This window comes from Mesoplodon densirostris, chromosome 4 (genome assembly GCF_025265405.1).
Source record: "Mesoplodon densirostris isolate mMesDen1 chromosome 4, mMesDen1 primary haplotype, whole genome shotgun sequence".
In the NCBI taxonomy this organism is placed as follows: Eukaryota; Metazoa; Chordata; class Mammalia; order Artiodactyla; family Ziphiidae; genus Mesoplodon; species Mesoplodon densirostris.
Window position 1 is genome coordinate 98,797,478 of NC_082664.1, and position 19,673 is coordinate 98,817,150.

Genomic DNA, 19,673 nt, shown 5'->3' on the forward strand with positions numbered 1-19,673 from the left:
AGTTACATGTGTATGTATATATATATATATATATATATATATATATGATTACATACATACATACATATATATACATACGTATGTGTGTGTATATATATATATACATATTTGTGTGTGTGTGTGTATATATATATATATATATATATATATATATATATATATATGTATGACAAAGTGATTAAATTATGCTATTTCTTAGTCTATTTTTTTGTCCAAATCTTAACTGCTGTTTTGGAGTAGTTTCTTTATTAGGCTTTATAATTTTTATGGGAGTAAACGCTGCAAACCCTGTAGTGGAGATTTGGAATTCTTGCACACCCACTGCATCATCAACTGTTTGTACTCCTGGCAACTGTGACCCAGATTCCTTTTATGAACATCAATTTGCCCTAATTTGCTTGTTGGAACCATCAACCAGAATGACATCCTCTCCCCTGGCTGAAGCGTTGGGGCCATCATCAAGGCCAGACAAACTAACTCTCTCTCTTTGGGGACTTGGTGTCAGGCAGAGTGATACAAGGAAAGAAATAAATTATTAGACTTTTATTAAAAAGAATATCAACTTTATAATTCTCACACAAAATAATTCATAATATTTAAAAACAAAAAACAGTGATTCCACGTTACTCCTGAGCCTGCAGGGGAATTGTTAGGAGGACTGTGATAACCAAAATCACAGACAGGGAATGAGGGTGCCAGTGACTCAAGTGCTGTGACTCAGCTCTGTACCGTGGAGAGATCGAGGGGCTGGGAATATGGCCACCCTCCCTTTCTTTCACCTTCCTCCTGCCCAAAACTTTGTCATATAAGCCAACAAAGTCTTAGTCACTGATTATTACATGGGGATAGAGAAAGTCATAGAAGGACTTGTCTATATCTAGACAAGTTATAATCCTTGTCTTTTGTATTCGTTCCTACCACATCAGGCGTGATGAATATACATAGTATACAGTTTAATACAACAAACCCACCATGTAGGGTCTATTATGCACATTTCAGAATATAATTGGGGAAATAAGGCACAGGAAGACCACAATTCCCTATCCAAATTCTGACATGAGTGTAGCACACCACAGAAATAATTCTGTTGGTAGATGAAGTTGTTTGGCCATTGGGGTTATCTTATAGCCCATAGGGGTTCTTTGTAGATACAATGTGCTAAGTAAGCATTTATCCATAAAACCCAAACATATTAGGCACAAAACAACAAAACCAAACCACCAGGTTTTATTAACTATTGGGTAGTTAATAGGAAATTAACTAACCAGTACTCAGAGATTAATATTGAAGGCAACACCACACATTGGGCTGCATACTGAACTTAGGATTCACAAGAATGAATGTCCTCATGTCTGTTATATCTCATAAGGAACAGGAGGATAGAGTAACTGCTGGGCATGGGGGTAATATATGGGCTGGCCCTCTGATGTGCCACTGTCCCTTTGTCAGCTGCTCATATCAGAGTCCTGGCAGGGGGATCATATTTGAAGGCTGGGCCTGAGGGAGTGGCACCTTCAGAAATGCCAGGCCTATTTCCTTTAGTGAAGAAATATTCAGGGACTTCCCTGGTGGCACAGTGGTTAAGACTCCACCTGCCAATGTAGGGGACACAGGTTCGACCCCTGATCCAGGAAGACCTCACATGCCGCAGAGCAACTGAGCCCACGTGCCACAACTACTAGAAGCCCGCACACAGCAACGAAGAGTAGCCCCTGCTCGCCGCAACTAAAGAAAACTCGCACAGCAATGAAGATCCAATGCCGCCAAAAAATAAATTAAAAAAAAAAAGAAATATTCAAAACCTTTGGTTCATTCATCCCTATGGAAGTGCCTGTCAGGTAAGTCCTGGATTCTTATTGTTTACTAATCCAGACTCTCCAGCCTTCCCTGTGCACCTGTAAACTCCAGATAGCCACATACATTAGCCAGACTCAGTTTCTGTTGCTTGAAACCAAACACCTGCTTCCTGGGGGACCCAAATCAGAACTAAATAAACAAACCGTCAGGCTACCAATGGAGGCAACAGTCACCTTCAGCAGATACTGTGACCTTGAACAGGTGGAACATTTAAGTCTCTAGAACACCCTTCTTTCTTTTTTTTTTTTCTTTTTTTTTTTTTTTCTTTTTGCGGTATGCGGGCCTCTCACTGTTGCGGCCTCTCCCGTTACGGAGCACAGGCTCCGGATGCGCAGGCCCAGCGGCCATGGCTCACGGGCCCAGCCGCTCCGCGGCATATGGGATCCTCCTGGACCGGGGCACGAACCCGCATCCCCTGCATCGGCAGGCGGACTCTCAACCACTGCGCCACCAGGGAGGCCCTAGAACACCCTTCTTTCAATCAAGAACCATAGAGGGCTTCCCTGGTGGTGCAGTGGTTGAGAGTCCACCTGCCGATGCAGGGGATGCGGGTTCGTGCCCCGGTCCAGGAGGATCGCGCATGCCGCGGTGAAGCTGGGCCCGTGAGCCATGGTCGCTGGGCCTGCGCGTCCGGAGCCTGTGCTCCACAATGGGAGAGGCCACAACAGTGAAAGGCTCGCGTACCGCAAAAAAAAAAAAAAAAAAGAACCATCGAATGAGCACCCACTATGTTCAGCAACCCATGACAACCATTTTCAGAGAAACAGACAATAAAGAAAACATTTTTGTCCTGTACTACCTGCCCTGTTGTTAAACATTTCCTTCAGGTTACAGAGCCCACAGGAGCTGTTGGCACAGATTATGTTTCAGTCAGTTTTCTTGCAATTCAGTATTAAATAATTCCCTAAAACATGCTAAGTAGGGCAACACTCTGCTTTGATTGTTGTTACCCTCTTGTTGCAAGATTTTGGAATGTATTTTCTTGGAGGCTGAGTTGAGCAAACACAGACTACCTAAGGGGTTAGTATGGGAAGCACAAAATTGAAGTGTTTCTACAGGGGAAAAAAGTAATACATGTTTGAGCATTTCAGTCTAAAAAAATGGAGCACAGTGGAAAGGTACAGGTTTTTCATGTTTTTAGTGACTATCGTAATATTAGCGTCTTTTTCTTGAGTGCTCACTCACTATATACCTGCAGCTATTTTAGGTTCTTTTTATTTGTTATTTCATTTAATCCTCACTGGTAAAGAAGCAACTCAGAGTGACTGAGATGTGTCCAGTGGCTCTGAGACATTGAGCAGGACAAGCAGGGATTTAAATTCAGGTCTTTCTCCATAAGAGAATAGACTGGTGGTTGCCAAGGAGGAGTGGGTTAGGGGAAGGATGCAATGGGAGGCTGGGGGTTAGCAGATGTGAGCTTTCATATATAGAATGGGTAAACAACATAGTCCTACTGTATAGCACGGAGAACTATAGTCAATATCCTATGATAAACCATAATGGAAAAGAGTCTAAAAAAAAAGAATGTATATGTATGGATAACTGAATCGCTTTGCTGTATCGCAGAAATTAACACAACATTGTAATCAACTATACTTCAATTTAAAAATTGAAAATAACTAACTAAATAAATAAATAAATTCAGGTCTTTCTGATTCCAAAGTCTAGGGCTTTCCCAGCCTCCATATAAAATCCTCATAATAAGTGACTTTTTGTGATATGTGGTACCTCCAATTTGGTTTCATACACCCCTCTCTTTTGATAAATGAGAACAGTGAGGCCAGGGGGCTCTTGACTAGCATCAGAATAAGCACTAGGACTTGGGTGTCCTGAACCCCAAACCATTCCCCTTCCCACGACCTCACCCTATAAGAAACCCTCCGTAAATCCATCATGGTGCTTATTAGCTTATTAGTCCTAGTTATTCCAATCCTACAAATAACAAAACTCATATGAGGCACGCATGAACCCCCGTTCCTCTTTCCTTCTCCCCTATGTTTCTATCTTTGCAGCTTCTCCTTATTTGAATCACCTCCCTGTTCCTCCCGCCCTTTCACCAGAGCAGCTGTGGCAGGCCCGTTTTGGAGGCTGGAGTCATTCGGGAGTGACCAGGACAGTGGGAAAGTCAGAGAGAAGCCAAGCAGGGCTGGTTTCAAGGACAAAGGAACGGCTGGTTCCTGGTACTGGAGGTGGCCACTGCCAGACTGGCGAGGGCAGAGCAGGCCCTGGGGAGCGAGAGGGAGCAGACGTCTGGCTGCAACTGTGCAGCAGCCAGCAAGACTGGAGCCTGACAAGGCTTAACTGTCCCTCTAGCTCTGTGGATGGGAACAGGTGTCCCAACAGCTGATTGGGCAGCTAGGCTCCTAACAGGGACATGGGGTGGAGTCAACTGGGCAGGGAGTGGAGGTATTTATTCCTAGATGGATAGGAAGCCTTGACCTGCAGCCAGTCAGAGGCTAAAGGCAGCTTGACGAGGGGCAATGCTACTCAAAGAGTGGTCCTTACTTGAAGAGCATCAGCATCTCCTGGCTGTCTGTCAATATGCAAATTATCAGGACCCACCACAGACCTGCTTTTTAACACGATCTCCAGAGGATCCCCATGCACATTAAAGTTTGAGAAATACTGGTTGAGAACAGCCGTTCTCCAAGTATGCTTCCCAAACCAACAGCGGCAGCAGCTGAGAATTTGTGAGAGGCACATTGTCAGGCCCCATTCCCAGACCCTGAGGATGGGACTCAGCAAACCATCTGAATGAGCCATCCAGGTAGCTCTGAGAGGCACATTAAATTTTGAACAGCACTGATTCAGGGTATAGCTTATGCATTCTGGAACAAGGCAGTATGGACGGATCTCCAGAAAGCTGTCCTGACTGTTGCTGGAAGAAAGTCCCAGGACACGGGCACTAGACAGTTGTATCTCCTGCTGTTCCAGCCTCCTGACACACACTTACCCACAAAGATCAGATCCAAACTTTGCGCTTCCCTAGCTGACTCCAAGATTCCCAAATTTCACACCTGAGCTGGGTGGAGGTCACTGAATCAAGTAATTGGTCAATCCAAACTAGTGTAACATATTCAGGCAAGCTGGACCCCGAAAAAAAAACAGATAATCCAAGAGAGGTAATCCAGCTGGGGTCTCCCTGTCCTTAAGTACCAGATATGACCAGTTAGAACTTCAGTCTTTGACCTGTAGAAATCCAGGTTCCTCTCCCAAGATTTCTGAGTGTTCCTGAAAAGTTTATAATCACAGCATCCCTTCCAGGTTCAAGTTCCTGTAGCTGAATCAGGTCAGCAGATGGATAACCTCACTCACCCTTGCATGTAGCCCCCTGAACCCCACAGCATGAACCTGGATGAGGGATCCAGTGCATTGGTGGTGTCTGTGGATTTAAAAAAAAAAAACTCCCATTGGAAGTGGCAGACTTTCCAAATGTCCTGGGAAAGGGGGTGTATGTCTCAGAAATGCAAATCATTTCTAAGTGAGTAACATCATCCCCATTCTTTTCTTTTTTTTTTTTGCGGTACGCGGGCCTCTCACTGTTATCGCCTCTCCCGTTGTGGAGCACAGGCTCCAGACGCGTAGGCTCAGTGGCCATGGGTCACGGGCCCAGCTGCTCTGCGGCATGTGGAATCATCCCGGACCGGGGCACGAGCCCGTGTCCCCTGCATCGGCAGGCGGGCTCTCAACCACTGCGCCACCTGGGAAGCCCTATCCCCATTCTTAAAAGCCTCAGAACATACCATGATGCCCTGACACTCTCTCCTATCTCTTTTGACCCCACTCTTATCTTCTCTCTGCTCCCCTCTTCCCCCCCACTGCCCCCACCCATCACCAAATTGCTACTTATTTATAATGCAGAGAAATTTGTCTCTTGACTCTCACTAAAGTATGCCCTCATTATCTCATCTTCTATACTGAGCAGGATACTTTCCTAAATAAAATATTTTCTTTCCTAAGAGTAATTCCAGTGTCAACTAAACCATAGAGACAGACAGATGAATAGCACGAGTTTTTGCTCCACTAAAGCACACAGTCCCTCTGCCTTCCCATCCTCTCCTTTGAAGTGTCTTCATCATCTCTTTTTGTCCCATTTTCTTAATCTAACTCTGAGATCACTTCTTTCATTTATAATAATTATGGTTATTTTCTCTCCTTCCTTTGTCTGAGACCCCTTTCTTAGTTCTTCTATTTCATTACCCACATCACAGCCCAGAATTATGCAACTTTCATCTGTGGATCCTTTCCATGGCAGCTGGCAGCTTTATACAAAAGCCAAAATCTGGATATTCTTAGTGTAAAGGCTGGGGTTCCCTTCTAGCATCGGGGGGCTTAGGAATCCCAAGTGGAAGGGAACTCTGTCCACAATTCCCGCTCTCCTTTTCATTCCCAACACCAGCCTCCTGGCTTAGGACCCTCACTAGCCTTTCCTCGACTGTTACAATAGCATCGTTAATGATGTCCCCGATTTGGTCCCTACTCCACCCACCACCTCCAGGTCCCCATTGACAGTCAGTCTCGTGCTCACAAATCTTCAGTGGCTCCCAGTGGCTTACAGAACAACACTAACCTTCCCCCAGCTCAAGTCTCCTGCTGAAATAAGAATGGAGTATCAGAAGGAAGATGCGAAAACCAGAAAGCTGGCCAGAGGAAGAGACAGCACTGACGTCTCAGCATGGAGGGAGGAAGAGGCAGAGCTTGTACCCACAGAGGACAGTAGAACTCGGGGTGCCAGCCAGAAAGGTGACCCACAGGAGAAGGGTTTGAGCTACCTGGGGCCACCTTGGCAGTCACTGAGATTCAGCTCAGGAATCAGAACTCTGGGTACTCTTATTATAAAAAATCCAGAATAAGAGAACAAGTGGAGATAGATGTTGGACATGGGGTGTGTAGAAAAATGAGCCAGGTCAAAGGCCAGTTTGCCAAGGGAATTTAATCTGCACTCTCTAATGCAATGACTCCGTCTTGTATTGTTATACTCCCTTGAGACAAAGAGCTATATGAATGACCAGCTTTGGGACCTTATTTCCAGAATAAACTCCACTTGGTTCACTCCTTCACCTGAACACAGTGTAAAGGTTTTATTTAGTAACCATATTTGTGCCTCTTTCTTTTGCTTGTCTACCTGTGGCCTGTGCTTCGGGACCCATGCTGCCCCAGACAGAAAGCTCTCCAAGGTCAGGTACTCCACCTTATGGGTTAAATTGCTGTGTGTGGCCCTGTTTCAGCCCATGAACTGTACTGCATCATTTAGATTTTACTAATGAAGGGCTGCAAGCAGCCAAAGGAACCATCTGAGGGGCTGGGAAGATGCTAGTTAAGAAGAGCCTTTGGCCACCTACAGTGAGAAATCATTATTTTTCGTGTGTTTAAGGCCAAATCTAAGTCCAGGGAAAATCTGGTGAGTGGAATATTGAAAAGCACAGATAAGATGGAGAGAAAGTCGCAGCTATTTGTCTGGGAGGTGATGGGGCGAAGCTGTGGTTATTTCAATGATGGAAGGAAGGAAAACGCTGCCCAGGGAGACTGGTAAGGAGGACAGGTGTTCTGCAGGTGGGAGCAAGCATGGACCAGGTTTGGATTCAGAGACACTTAGATTTGAATCCCAATGCTTGTTATTTTCCCGAGTTTTGTCTAGCTCCATTTATGTAATCTCAGTTTCCTCATCTGTGAAATGGGAATCCAAGCACCTGTCCCAAAGATTTGTGGGAAGATTAAACTGGGACCAGAGGCATAAAAGGAACAAGTATCTGGTCCACATCAAAGAGTGCTGTTTCCTTTCTTCCCTCCCTCCTTCCTTCCTCCTTCCCTGCCCCCATTCCATCAAACCAGCTCCTAGAAGGCAGTGCACTGGCAATGAAATAAGACCACATTTGTCCTCCCCCAGAAGCATGTCACCAAAATACTGACAAAGATTTGAGGACTTCTAAATAATCCTATAGGAGCTATCCAGGGTGAAAAGAGGAATCGTTGAGAAACCAATTTCATCCTCAGTTTCCGAGGGCTTATTACAAGCAATGGTGAGGAATAAGTATATAAAGATAACTGGCATTACAATAGCCCCATTCATCCACCAACATTTTCAAACTCACTCAGAAGTTTTTCCAAAATCACATTTCATCCCTCTCCCAAGAAACAAGCATTTTGCTCATCTGTGAAATGATATCTCCACCATTGCCCCTGTAAGAAACATGGCATCCACTGAGCTGCCTCAGAGACACCACAGGGAACAACATTCACAGGGATTTGGAGAGGGTCAGAAGAGGTAGGACATGATGACTTGCCTGGGATCTAGCCAGGATGTCAGAAGTAACCGTTCAAAACTTTGGCAATGGCTGTAGTGTTACATGCAAGAAGTCCCCAAACAGGGCACCGTGTGAGGTACCTCCATCCCCTGACTTCCATATGCTTCTCCCTCACAGAGCTGAGCTGAGATGTGAGCCTTAAGAGCTGTCTTGTGGACCATTTGCTTCAGTTCACTTTTCTGTGGGCATCTAGGTTGAGAGCAGCCTGCTGATGACCCCGTGTAGGCAGAGAAACAACTTCACTGGCAGGAAAAATGCAATGTCTGCATCAGGCAAAACACAGACTCCCAGCGGGTACTTCAAGGAGTTCCTCTGTGACTCAGAGAGGAGAATATCACCTCCTGAGTCACCAATGCTGTCCCAGCCAGCTGGCTCTGCCTCTCTCCAAAATCTCCTCCTCAGACCCTGACAAGCCCTTCAGTGAGACCACCACCAGAGGCCACCAGGAGATGCTGAGCTGGTGTAGACAGACACAGAGGAGTACTTCTGACTATCCTTGTTCAGTGAACTGATTGGGACTAACCTAGAAAGATACATTCCTTTTTGTTGGCATAATCCATTTTGATTAAGAGATCCATCCAGAGCAGGCTTGAAATTGTCCTCTAGCAAACAGGGTCATTTTGGCAAAACAAAAAACAAAAAAAAAGTGGACAGAGGACCCCTCCTGCAGTGGGAGCCCCTGGTCTGTATGCCTTCTGGTCTGACTGCTCCAGAGAGAGCAGGGCATGACCGAACATCTAAGACAGCCCAGCCGGTTAAATGCTAAACAGTACCACCATGTGGGAATGACAGAGACCCAGAATAAGTGCATGAGGGAAACTGCAGACAAACTGGAACTTAGTTCAGGAAAAGAGGCTCTTGGTTAAACTATTTTAACTTTGAGCTGGACTTGTGGCTTTTGATTAACCTGTATGCAACGTGTGTTTATGGAGCGCCAGGAAACACCAGGCAGAGAGAACATGGTACGGCAGAAAGAGAACAAGCTTTGAAACCTTGGTCTGGCCTCCCTCTACTTCAGTCTTCTCATCAGTAAAATGGGGATAATACCATATCTAGCATGTAGGGTTGATGTCAGGATTAAACATTACTGTGGACTACATTACTGGCCTCATTCTTCATTTCTCCCTCATACTTTGACATGTGAGTTTGAAACACCCCCTATCCACCCACCACCCCCTCCTCTTGACTCCCCACCCCTTGACTTTGGGTTCGGCCATGTCACTTGCTTTGACAGATTGAATGAGGTGAACATGACAGGGTACCAATTCCTAGCATAGGTCATGGAGGCCCTGCATGTTTCCACTTGGCCTCTTGTCCCCCTACCATAGCCAAGAGAAGAGCATGCCTTGGCTGGTCTCCTGGTCCCAGGATGATGAGAGACACATGGAGCAGAGCCACCCCCATGACCAGAGCCTGGAAAAGAGCTGTCCCGGTTAACTCACAGATCTTCAACAAGAAAAACCACTCAACCAAGCCCAGCCCCACTCAACTGAGATCAGCAAAACCCTAGAAAATATGAACACGAATAAATGATTGACTTTGGGTTTTGTTTGTTCTTCTCTCTCTAGTTGTTTTAGGTGTAAGTTTAGGTTGTTTATTTGAGATTTTTCTTGTTTCCTGAGGTAAGATTGTATTGCTGTAAACTTCCTCAGAAGCAACCTAAATGTCCATTGATAGAGGAATGGATAAAGAGGTTGTGGTACATATATACAATGGAATATTACTCAGCCATAAAAAAAGAATGAAATAATGCCATTTGCAGCAACATGAATGGACCTAGAGATTACCATACTAAGTGAAGTAAGTCAGACAAAGACAAATATTATACGATATCACTTATAATCTAATCTTAAAAATGATACAAACAAACTTGTTTCCAAAGCAAAAACAGACTCACAGACTTCAAAAACAAACTTATGGTTACCAAAGGGAAAAGGTGAGAGGGAGGGATAAATTAGGAGTTTGGGAGTATTACACACTACTGTATATAAAATACATAATCAATAAGGACTACTGCGTATCACAGGGAACTCTACTCAATATTCTGTAATAAGCTATATGGGAAAGGAATCTGAAAAAGAATGGATATATGTATATGTATAAATGAATCACTTTGCTGTACACCTGAAACTAACACAACACAGTAAATCAAGTATACTCCAATATAAAATAAAGTTAAAGTAAATAAATAAATAACATCCCTGAAACAGAAAAAAAAAATTAAATGATTGAGGTGTTCTTAAGCTATTGAGCTTTGGGACGGTTTGTTATATAGCATTACTACAATAGCTAACCGATACACTTGTATCTATAAACACACACTCATAAAGCATCTCTCATAGAACCAACTGTATAGTGGATGCTCAATAAATAGTAATTTCCTTCCCTTTCCCTACTATGTTTCAAACACTGTGCTGTACAGTGGGAATACAGAGAAAAAGAAACCTCAGAGGAACTTCCAGGTTGGTGGAAAAAGAACTATAAGACATCAGTTCAAGTCCTAGGTCCCTCGTAAAAAATTAACAGGAGCCATGGAAAAGAAAAGCAATGAGCAAATGCCTTCTCTTCCTCAATTTTTCCCTAAAATATGATAAAATTGATATTCTCCCAAAACAGATTTCTATTTCCTGAGACCACGTCTATCAGATATTTTTATGACTTTAGAAAGAAAGACTCCTTTAAGATGAGGAGAGCTTTTTGGGTTGTGTCTGTTCTTTGCCTTATATTAAGTTTCTGATGGAGACTCCTCGGGAAGCAGCCTGGTTTTGGTGGGGTCAGAGAATGTTGCAAATCCAGCTAACCTGAGCTCGAAGCAGAAAAGGCCTTCAAGGGAGATAAAAGGGCTTTTTTCTTTATCTATGTTGAAGAAAGTAGTTCAAAACTGGACCTATTTTTCTGAAGACAAAGCATACTCTCTGCAGCTGCCTACCCTCATGAAAGGAAACAGTTCTTGATAGGGACTTTGCCATGGAAGAATCAAATCCACTAGCAAGTAAAGCATGAAGATATTAGGGATTTTATCTCTAACCATGTAATACCTGTCATTGAACGTTCATCCAGTAATGGGACAGCCCAAGAATACCCTTCCGTGTCCTTAAATCTCTCCTGTCAGGGAAGCTTTAAGGATCGTTCCTATGCTTTACCCCTTTGAAACGTCCATACAATGGTTTGCTGTGAGAATAGCCTCCGCCTGACAGAGAATTACTGGCTTATTACTTGTCAGCTCCGAGGAAATGGCTATGTGATAACTGGCAGCTGAGGCAGCTGGCAGACAAAAGGGCACTGAGACGTGAAGCTTAGAGTCCACAGGGAACGGTGTTGTCCAGAATACACTCCTGCCTCTGCTCCAGTGAGGGCTGGCCACCTCCAGGAGAGGGACTTGGCTTCAGAGAAAGGACTCGAAGATGTGTTTGCATGACCAGACTCAGTTCAGGAAAAGTCAGAGCCGTGGACAGCATTTCCCTGTCACTCTGATGAACAGAGAATTCCCTTCCAGCCATATGGCTCTGCCCGTGTCATCCTTCTTATACGATGGACTACATAACACTCTCCCCTATGTCAGTTACCTGAAGCTTTGCTATTTATATCACCCCATGTGATTTATCATGTAACATATTAGACCACCTGAAATTGCAGCTATTGGATTCATTTGATCCACCAAAACTTCAATTTCAAGAAAAGTATTAATTTCTTGTTAGGTTTTTTTTTTTTTAATTTATTTATTTTTGGTTATGTTGGGTTTTCGTTGCTCCGTGCAGGGTTTCTCTAGTTGCGGCGAGTGGGGGCTACTCTTCGTTGTGGTGAGCAGGCTTCTCATTGCAGTGGCTTCTCTTGTGGCAGAGCACAGGCTCTAGGCACACGGGCTTCAGTAGTTGCAGCACGTGGGCTCAGTAGTTGTGGCTCACGGGCTCTAGAGCGCAGGCTCAGTAGTAGCGGCCCACGGGCTTAGCTGCTCCGCAGCATGTGGGATCTTCCCAGACCAGGGCTCGAACCTGTGTCCCCTGCGTTGGCAGGCGGATTCGCAACCACTGTGCCACCAGGGAAGCCCTTGTCAGGTTTTTTATGCACAGTAAAATTCAAACTTCTTTATACACAGTTCTGTAAGTTTTGGCAAATGCACATAGTCAATAACCACACCCACAATCAAGATATAAGACATTGCCGGAACCCCCAAAATTCCCTGATGCCCCTTTGTAATCAGTCCCCTCCCCCCACACCCAGCCCCTTGCAACCACTGATCAGTTTGCCCTCCCTATAGATTTGCCTTCTTTAGAATGCCATAGGGATGGAGTCATACCGTAGGTAGCCTTCTTTGACTTAGCATCATACACTTGAGATGCATCCATGTCATTGCAGATATCAGCAGTTTGTTCCTCTTTACTGATGAGCAGAATTCCAATGTATGGATTCACCACATTTTTTATTCCTTCACCAGTGGACAGACAGTTGGGTTGTTTCCAGTTTGGGGTGATTATTAATAAAGCCACTATAAACATTTGCAAACAGGTTTTTGCATGGGTGAATATTTTCATTCCTCTTGGGTAAATACCTAGCAGGGGTCACAGGGTGGTAAAATAAGTGTACTTAACTTTATAAGAAATTGCTGAACTATTTTCCAAAGTGATTGTTCCACTTTGCATTCCCAGCAGAAGCTTCTGAGGGTGCCAGTCCCACATCGTCGCCAACCTTGGTCAGACTGGCAGGGACTGGGGATGGTCAGCCATTTTAATGGGTATTGGAGTGGCAGCTGATTGTGACTTTAATTTACATTTCCCTAGTAACTACTAATGCTGAACAACTTTTCATGTGCTCACTTTCTACCCATATGTTTTCTTTGGTGAAGAATCTGCTCAGGTCTTTTGCCCATTTAAAAAAAAAAAAACTGGGTTATTTGCTTTCTTATTTTGAATTGTTACAGTCCTTTATTCAAGGTCTTTCTTCACAAAGTTAATACCAGAATACTAGTCCCTTATCAGATATTAGTTTTGCAAATATTTTCTCCAAGATTGTCTTGTCTTTTCATTTCCTTAAAAACAGTGTCTTTTGGGAATTCCCTGGCAGTCCAGTGGCTAGAACTCCACACTTTCACTGCTGAGGGCCTGGGTTCGATCCCTGATTGGGGAACTAAGATCCCACAAGCCCCACAAGACACATGGCATGGCCAAAATCAAAATCAAACAAACAAAAAAGAGTGTGTTTCAAAAAGCATAAGTTGTTTTTTTGTTGCTGTTGTTGTTGTTGTTTTTTTTTTTTTTTTTGCTGTATGCGAGCCTCTCACTGCTGTGGCCTCTCCCGTTGAGGAGCACAGGCTTCAGACGCAGAGCCAGACAAGACGCTCACCTTCATTGCCAACAATAGTACCATTGGCTTGTGAACAAGAAAGCTTGAGACGGTTTTCTGATGGTGGTGGTGGCCAGGGCCAGTCCACCCACTCTCTGGGCTCCCCATGACCAGGGATAGGCACTGATGAGGAGGTGGCCTGGGTCACACATGGAAGCTGAGGCCAGGGATGCTGCACTGCACACCACACACACAGGGATCATGCCTGCCATCTTGGTGTGTTTCCACTGAGCTCTGACCACGTGATGACAAGTCTGCATCCCACGTGCTGAAGCAACCAGGGTGGGTCATTCTGCAGGGGAGGGGTCACTGGAAGACCTCAGGAGCTAGAAACAAATCTGAACCCAGAAGTCACAGCAGGGACAAGGCCGAAGTCTCAAAACTGCATACACAGGGCTTCCCTGGTGGTGCAGTGGTTGAGAGTCTGCCTGCCGATGCAGGGGATGCGGGTTCGTGCCCCGGTCCGGGAAGATCCCACGTGCCACGGAGCAGCTGTGCCCGTGAGCCTTGGCCGCTGGGCCTGCGTGTCCGGAGCCTGTGCTCCGCCATGGGAGAGGCCACAACAGTGAGAGGCCCGCGTACCGCAAAAAAAGAAACAAACAAACAAAAAAACAACAACAAAACTTCATACACAGCCTGAAGGAAAGCACAGCCCCAGTCCCACAGGCATGCCCAGTGGCAGGTGGAACACATTTGCAGACATAGGTCTGGACTCTTCCCTCTTCGTGCACCTGCTTCGGGTCCTCCACTCACGCCTGCCCGCTCTCCTCCTCCATGCCTCCCGCTGACATGCTGTCTACCCTATTTACCCCCTTCTTAGAGTTCCTGATTCATTTCCCAAATGTTGATCAGCCTCCTCCCCGCTTACAGCAAGTCTCACTGGCCACATCTAAGGGGCCACTACACGTCAGCCTTAGCTGAGGACACGCTGACCTCACATGCCCCGCATCTTTACCCCCAGCACAGCCTGAGAAAGGCTCATTCCACCACTGGGAGGGTGCAGGTGGGATTCCAATCCCTGGTCCAGGGCTGGCAAATATCTCCTAGATATGTCTCAACTCTCCCAAACTTTACCTTCGACAGACATGGCATCCTTTCCTGCTGGGCCAAAGTTAGTGGAGTTCAGCCTGAGACCCAGATCAGAGACAGGGTGAGAGCATCAGTTTCAAAGCTGAGAGTCCCGAATCCCAGGAGACCCCTCAGTCCCAGGTGACCACGAGGACACTTGGTCAACTTAGCAGACGACATCACATCCAACGAGGCCTGTGCAAAAGCCACCATCACGGAGTGAGCTGGGGGCTAAGGTAGGAAGCAGGACCAGAAGCTCTGCAGACAGTTCTAGAAATTGAACAGTCACTTCTTACATGAAGAATCCATACTAGGCATGATAGACTCCCTGGGGTAATGAACAGTCCCCAAGTCTCAGTGGCTTAAGGTGACAAATGCTTATTCCTTGTTCACATCACAAAGCACTGGGGGCTGGCAGCGGGTGGGGGCCCTGGTCCACATTCAGGGATATGGGCCCCCCTTTGAGGAGCGGCTTGGCACCTTTTAGGGCAGAATCCCCCCGGGTCCTCTGTGCTCAGTCACAGACACAGAAGGGGAGAGGAGAAGAGAACTGTGCCAGGCCTGGCAGTGGGCTTCGTGATGAAGCCCGGCTGGATCAAAGTCACCTGCCGAAATCTAACCTTGGGGAGGCAGGAAAATACAGCTGATATAGCTGTGAGCCAAAGCAGAATGGGAAATGGGTCATTGGCTGTCTGTGCAGCTCTCCTCTGCCTACAGAACTCATTAGTCATAAAAGTAGGACCCTCATGGAGAACAGTCTTGAGGTTCCTTTAAAAAATGAAAATAGAGCTACCATATGATCCAGCAATCCCACTCCTGGGCATATATCCAGAGAAAAACATGGTTCGAAAGCATGCGTGCACCCCAATATTCATTGCAGTACTATTTACAGTAGGCAGGACATGGAAGCAACCTAAATGTCCATCAACAGAGGAATGGATAAAGAAGAAATGGTACATATATACAATGGAATATTACTCAGCCATGAAAAGGAACAAAATAATCCCATTTGCTGCAACCTAGAGATTCTCATACTGAGTGAAGTAAGTCAGACAGAGAAAGACAAATATATGATATCACTTATATGTGGAATCTTGAAAAAGGCTACAAATGAACTTATCTACAAAGCTGAAATATTGTTACAGATATAGAAAATAAACTTATAGTTACCAGGAGTTAAGGGTGGGGAGGGATAAATTGGAATATTGGGATTGTCACATACACACTATTATATATAAAACAGATAACTAATAAGGACCTACTGTATAGCACAGGGAACTCTATTCAATACTCTGTAATGGCCTATGTGGGACAAGAATGGATATATGTATTTGTATAACAGATTCATTTTGCTGTATACCTGAAACTAACACAACACTGTAAATCAGTTATACCCCAATAAAAAAATATGTTTTAAGTAGGACCCACAGTGGTCAGAGGGTCCAAATGCCCCCCTTATCCTCCTTATCCTTTATGTACCTGGGCTAAAACATGAGAAAATTGTGGGGTGGCAGGAAAAAAAGGAAGAGAACCCAACAACTACACTCCTGGATGTATAGCCAAGAGAAATGAAAACATGTTCACACACAAACTTGAACACAAGTGTTCAAAGCAGTATTATTCACAAGAGCCAAAAAGTAGAAACAACCCAAATGGTCATAAATGGACAAATGGATAAACAAAGTGTGGTCTATTCATACAATGGAATATTATTCAACCATTAAAAAGGAAACGAGGTACTGATACATGCTGCAATAGGGATGAAATCTAGAAACATTTTGCTAAGTAGAGAGGCCAGGCACAAAAGGGCAAATATTACATGATTCCACATATATGAAATGCTCTGGGTAGGGAAATCCATGGAGGGGTACGTGGGAATGGAGAACGACTGCTAATAAGTACAGGGTTGCGATTTGGGGTGACGAAAATGTTCCGGAATTAGGTAGTGGTGATGGTTTCATCACTTTTGAATATACTAAAAATCATTGAATTTTATTGGATGGATTTTATACTATGTGAATGTCTCAATAAAAAAGAGAGAAAGAGAAGGAAAAGTTGCCACTCTGCTTCCCACCCAGACCCTCCCACACCTGCTTTAGAGCTCCCTGCCATCCCCATTGGCCCCTCCATAGGCCCCTGGCACTGCTCTTGCCCCACAGCTGGTTGGTGGGTAGCAAGGGAACACACATACACAGCAGGTGCCATGGTGACATGTGACAGGTCCAAGCCTCATTTCTGCTCTTTGTCTCCAAAGCAGGTGGGCAGCTGTGTCCAGGACGGGCACAGATGCATTGATGGCACGTGGCATCATTGATCTTCATTTCTGCAGGGCACTGCCAGGGCACCAGGGTTTCTAACTGAACCATGGAGCTTCTGGAAACAGTAGCCTAAAAGGTTTCTCTGCCATCTGGTCATTTAATGACCCTTCAGCTCAAAAGCCAAGGCTTCCAGAGAAGCAGTCTGGACTAAAATGCTAGTTTTTCTTCCTGGGGCAGCTGCAGAAAGAAAGCTCTGAAGACAAAGGCAATCTGAGATTCTTTCGTTTCAGTAGAACTGCCCCTGAATAAGAACAACCCCTTCTTTTTGGGTGTGTGGTTTGCATACTTACTTATTTTTTAAATTAAGTTTTTTGGAGTACAGTTGATTTACAATGTTGTGTCAGTTTCTGCTGTACAGCCAAGTGAATCAGTTATACATATACAGATATCCACTCTTTTTTAGATTCTTTTCCCATATAGGTCATTACAGAGTATTGAGTAGGGTTCCCTGTGCTGTACACTGGGTTCTTATTAGTTATCTCTTTCATATATAGTAGTTTGTATATGTCAGCCCCAATCTCCCAATTTATCCCTCCCCCCCTTTTCCCCTTGGTAACCAGAAGTTTGTTTTCTACATCTGTGACTCTATTTCTGTTTTGTAAATAAGTTCCTTTGTACCATTTTTTTAGATTTCACACATAAGTGATATCATTTGTCTTTCTCTGTCTGACTTCACTTAGTATGACAATCTCTGGGTCCATCTGTGTCATTGCAAATGGCATTCTTTCTTTCTTTTTTATAGCTGAGTAATATTCCATTGTATGTATGTACACCACATCTTCTTTATCCACTCCTCCGTCAATGGACATTTAGGTTGCTTCCATGACCTGGCTATGGTAAATAGTGCTGCAGTGAACACTGGGGTGCATGTATCTTTTTGAATTATGGTTTCCTCTGGATGTATGCCCAAGAGTGGGATTGCTGGATCATATGGTAGCTCTATTTTTCGTTTTTTGAGGAACCTCCATACTGTTCTCCATAACAACCCCTTATTTTTGATTCACCATCACATCACTCCTCACAGTAATTGTATGGGGTAGGTGTTATTAAACCTATTTTACAGCCAAGGTGAGTGAGACACAAAGGGAAGAGGTCTGCTTAGGGTCAGCTGCTCACAAACAGTAGAGCTTGGTCTCAGATAACATTGGAGTCAAATGAATCTACACATTCTCAAGTCTAAGCCCTTTACGTTACAAAGGTGAGAACTCACATTTAGGAGGTTAAGCGTCTGGTCTGCAGTCACACAGCTGGACCCGCACTTTGGGTCTTGTGCCTCCCAGCACAATGCTCCAGTGGGGCCACCACAGCACTCTTGAGGAAAATCTGCGCCACAAACATGCCAATGAGCTCTGCAGTCATCATACTTGGAAAGCTTCCCTTGCCTAGAGGATAATCAGCCACCGTCTCCTCCGTACACCCAGGGCACATGGCACTTAGCAGATAGGACTCCAGCTGTCTCTCTACGTGTAAGTTGTCTTCACTAAACCAGGAGCCACCTGTGGGCAGGAACTTTATCTTCTTTATTTTTCCATCTCCGAATCTAAAGCAATGCCCCAATATGGTGTCATGTTGACTTTATTCATTCATTCATTCATTCATTCACCCATCCATCCATTCACAAATGTTAACTGAGCACTTACTATGTGCTGAGATTTATTCAGGGCTGGCGAGGCTGTGGTGAACAAAACAACCCAGGTATTGGACTTCGTGGGGCTTGTGGGCCTGTGGGATGGGGCAAACAATAAACTAGTCACTGAACGAATAGGTAAATAGATAATTTCAAATGGTGATCACTGCTTCATAGACAAAAAGAAGGAGAAAAACTAAGATAGGGATGGAAACGTGATATCTGAACGGAAACCTGAGTGATAAGAAGGATCCAGCCCTGCCAGAGCTTCTCGGGCAGAAGGAACCAAGAGTGCAGAGGGGGTGGTGCCTCCAAAAATGCAGAAAGATGACCAGGCAGCTGGAGCACAGTAAGCAAGGAGGAGAGTGATGCAAAACAAGGTCAGAAGGTAGGCAGGGGCAGACCGTGCTGAACTAGGAAGGTCATGGCAAGGAGTCTGGAATTTCCTGGGAGTGATGAGAAGCCTTGGGACAGGGGGTAAGCAAAGGAAGGTCCTGACGTGATTGACACCGTCAGAATATCCCCCTGACCACTGTGGGAAGAGAAGAGACTGTAGGAGGCGTACAGCTCATAGCTGCAGGAGCCACAGGAAGGGTTCCCTGTCCAAGGCGTGGTACCTCAGCCAGGAGTTCCAGCTCAGTATCTCCAGGAACAGGACCACCTGACAACACGTGCCAGCTGCAGTGACGCAACAGGAAGGACACCAAATCACCCAGCTTGCATTCTTGCCAAAATGTTGAACTTGAATCTAATCATACGGAAACAACAAAACTGATCCAGGGTGATGGGTATTCTACAAAGCAGACGAACTGGGCTGTTTTAAAAAAATAAACCTCAAAATTCTGGAGGACAGCTCTAGAAAAAAGTGTGACTAAAGAGACATGACCACTAAATGCACGGCATAGTTCTTGAATGGAGTCTGGATGCGGTTTGAAGATCCCTGCGAAGAACATACCTGGCATTACAGAGAGTATTTAAATATGGACTGTATATTACATAATATTAATGTATCCATGATAAACTTGTTGAGGGTGACAATGATGTCGTGCTCATGTGGAAAAATGTCTTCATTTTTAGGAGACGCATGTTGAATTGCTGGGAGGTGAAACAGCAGGATGTCTGCAACTGACTTTAAAATGTTTCAGCCAAAAAAAGAGA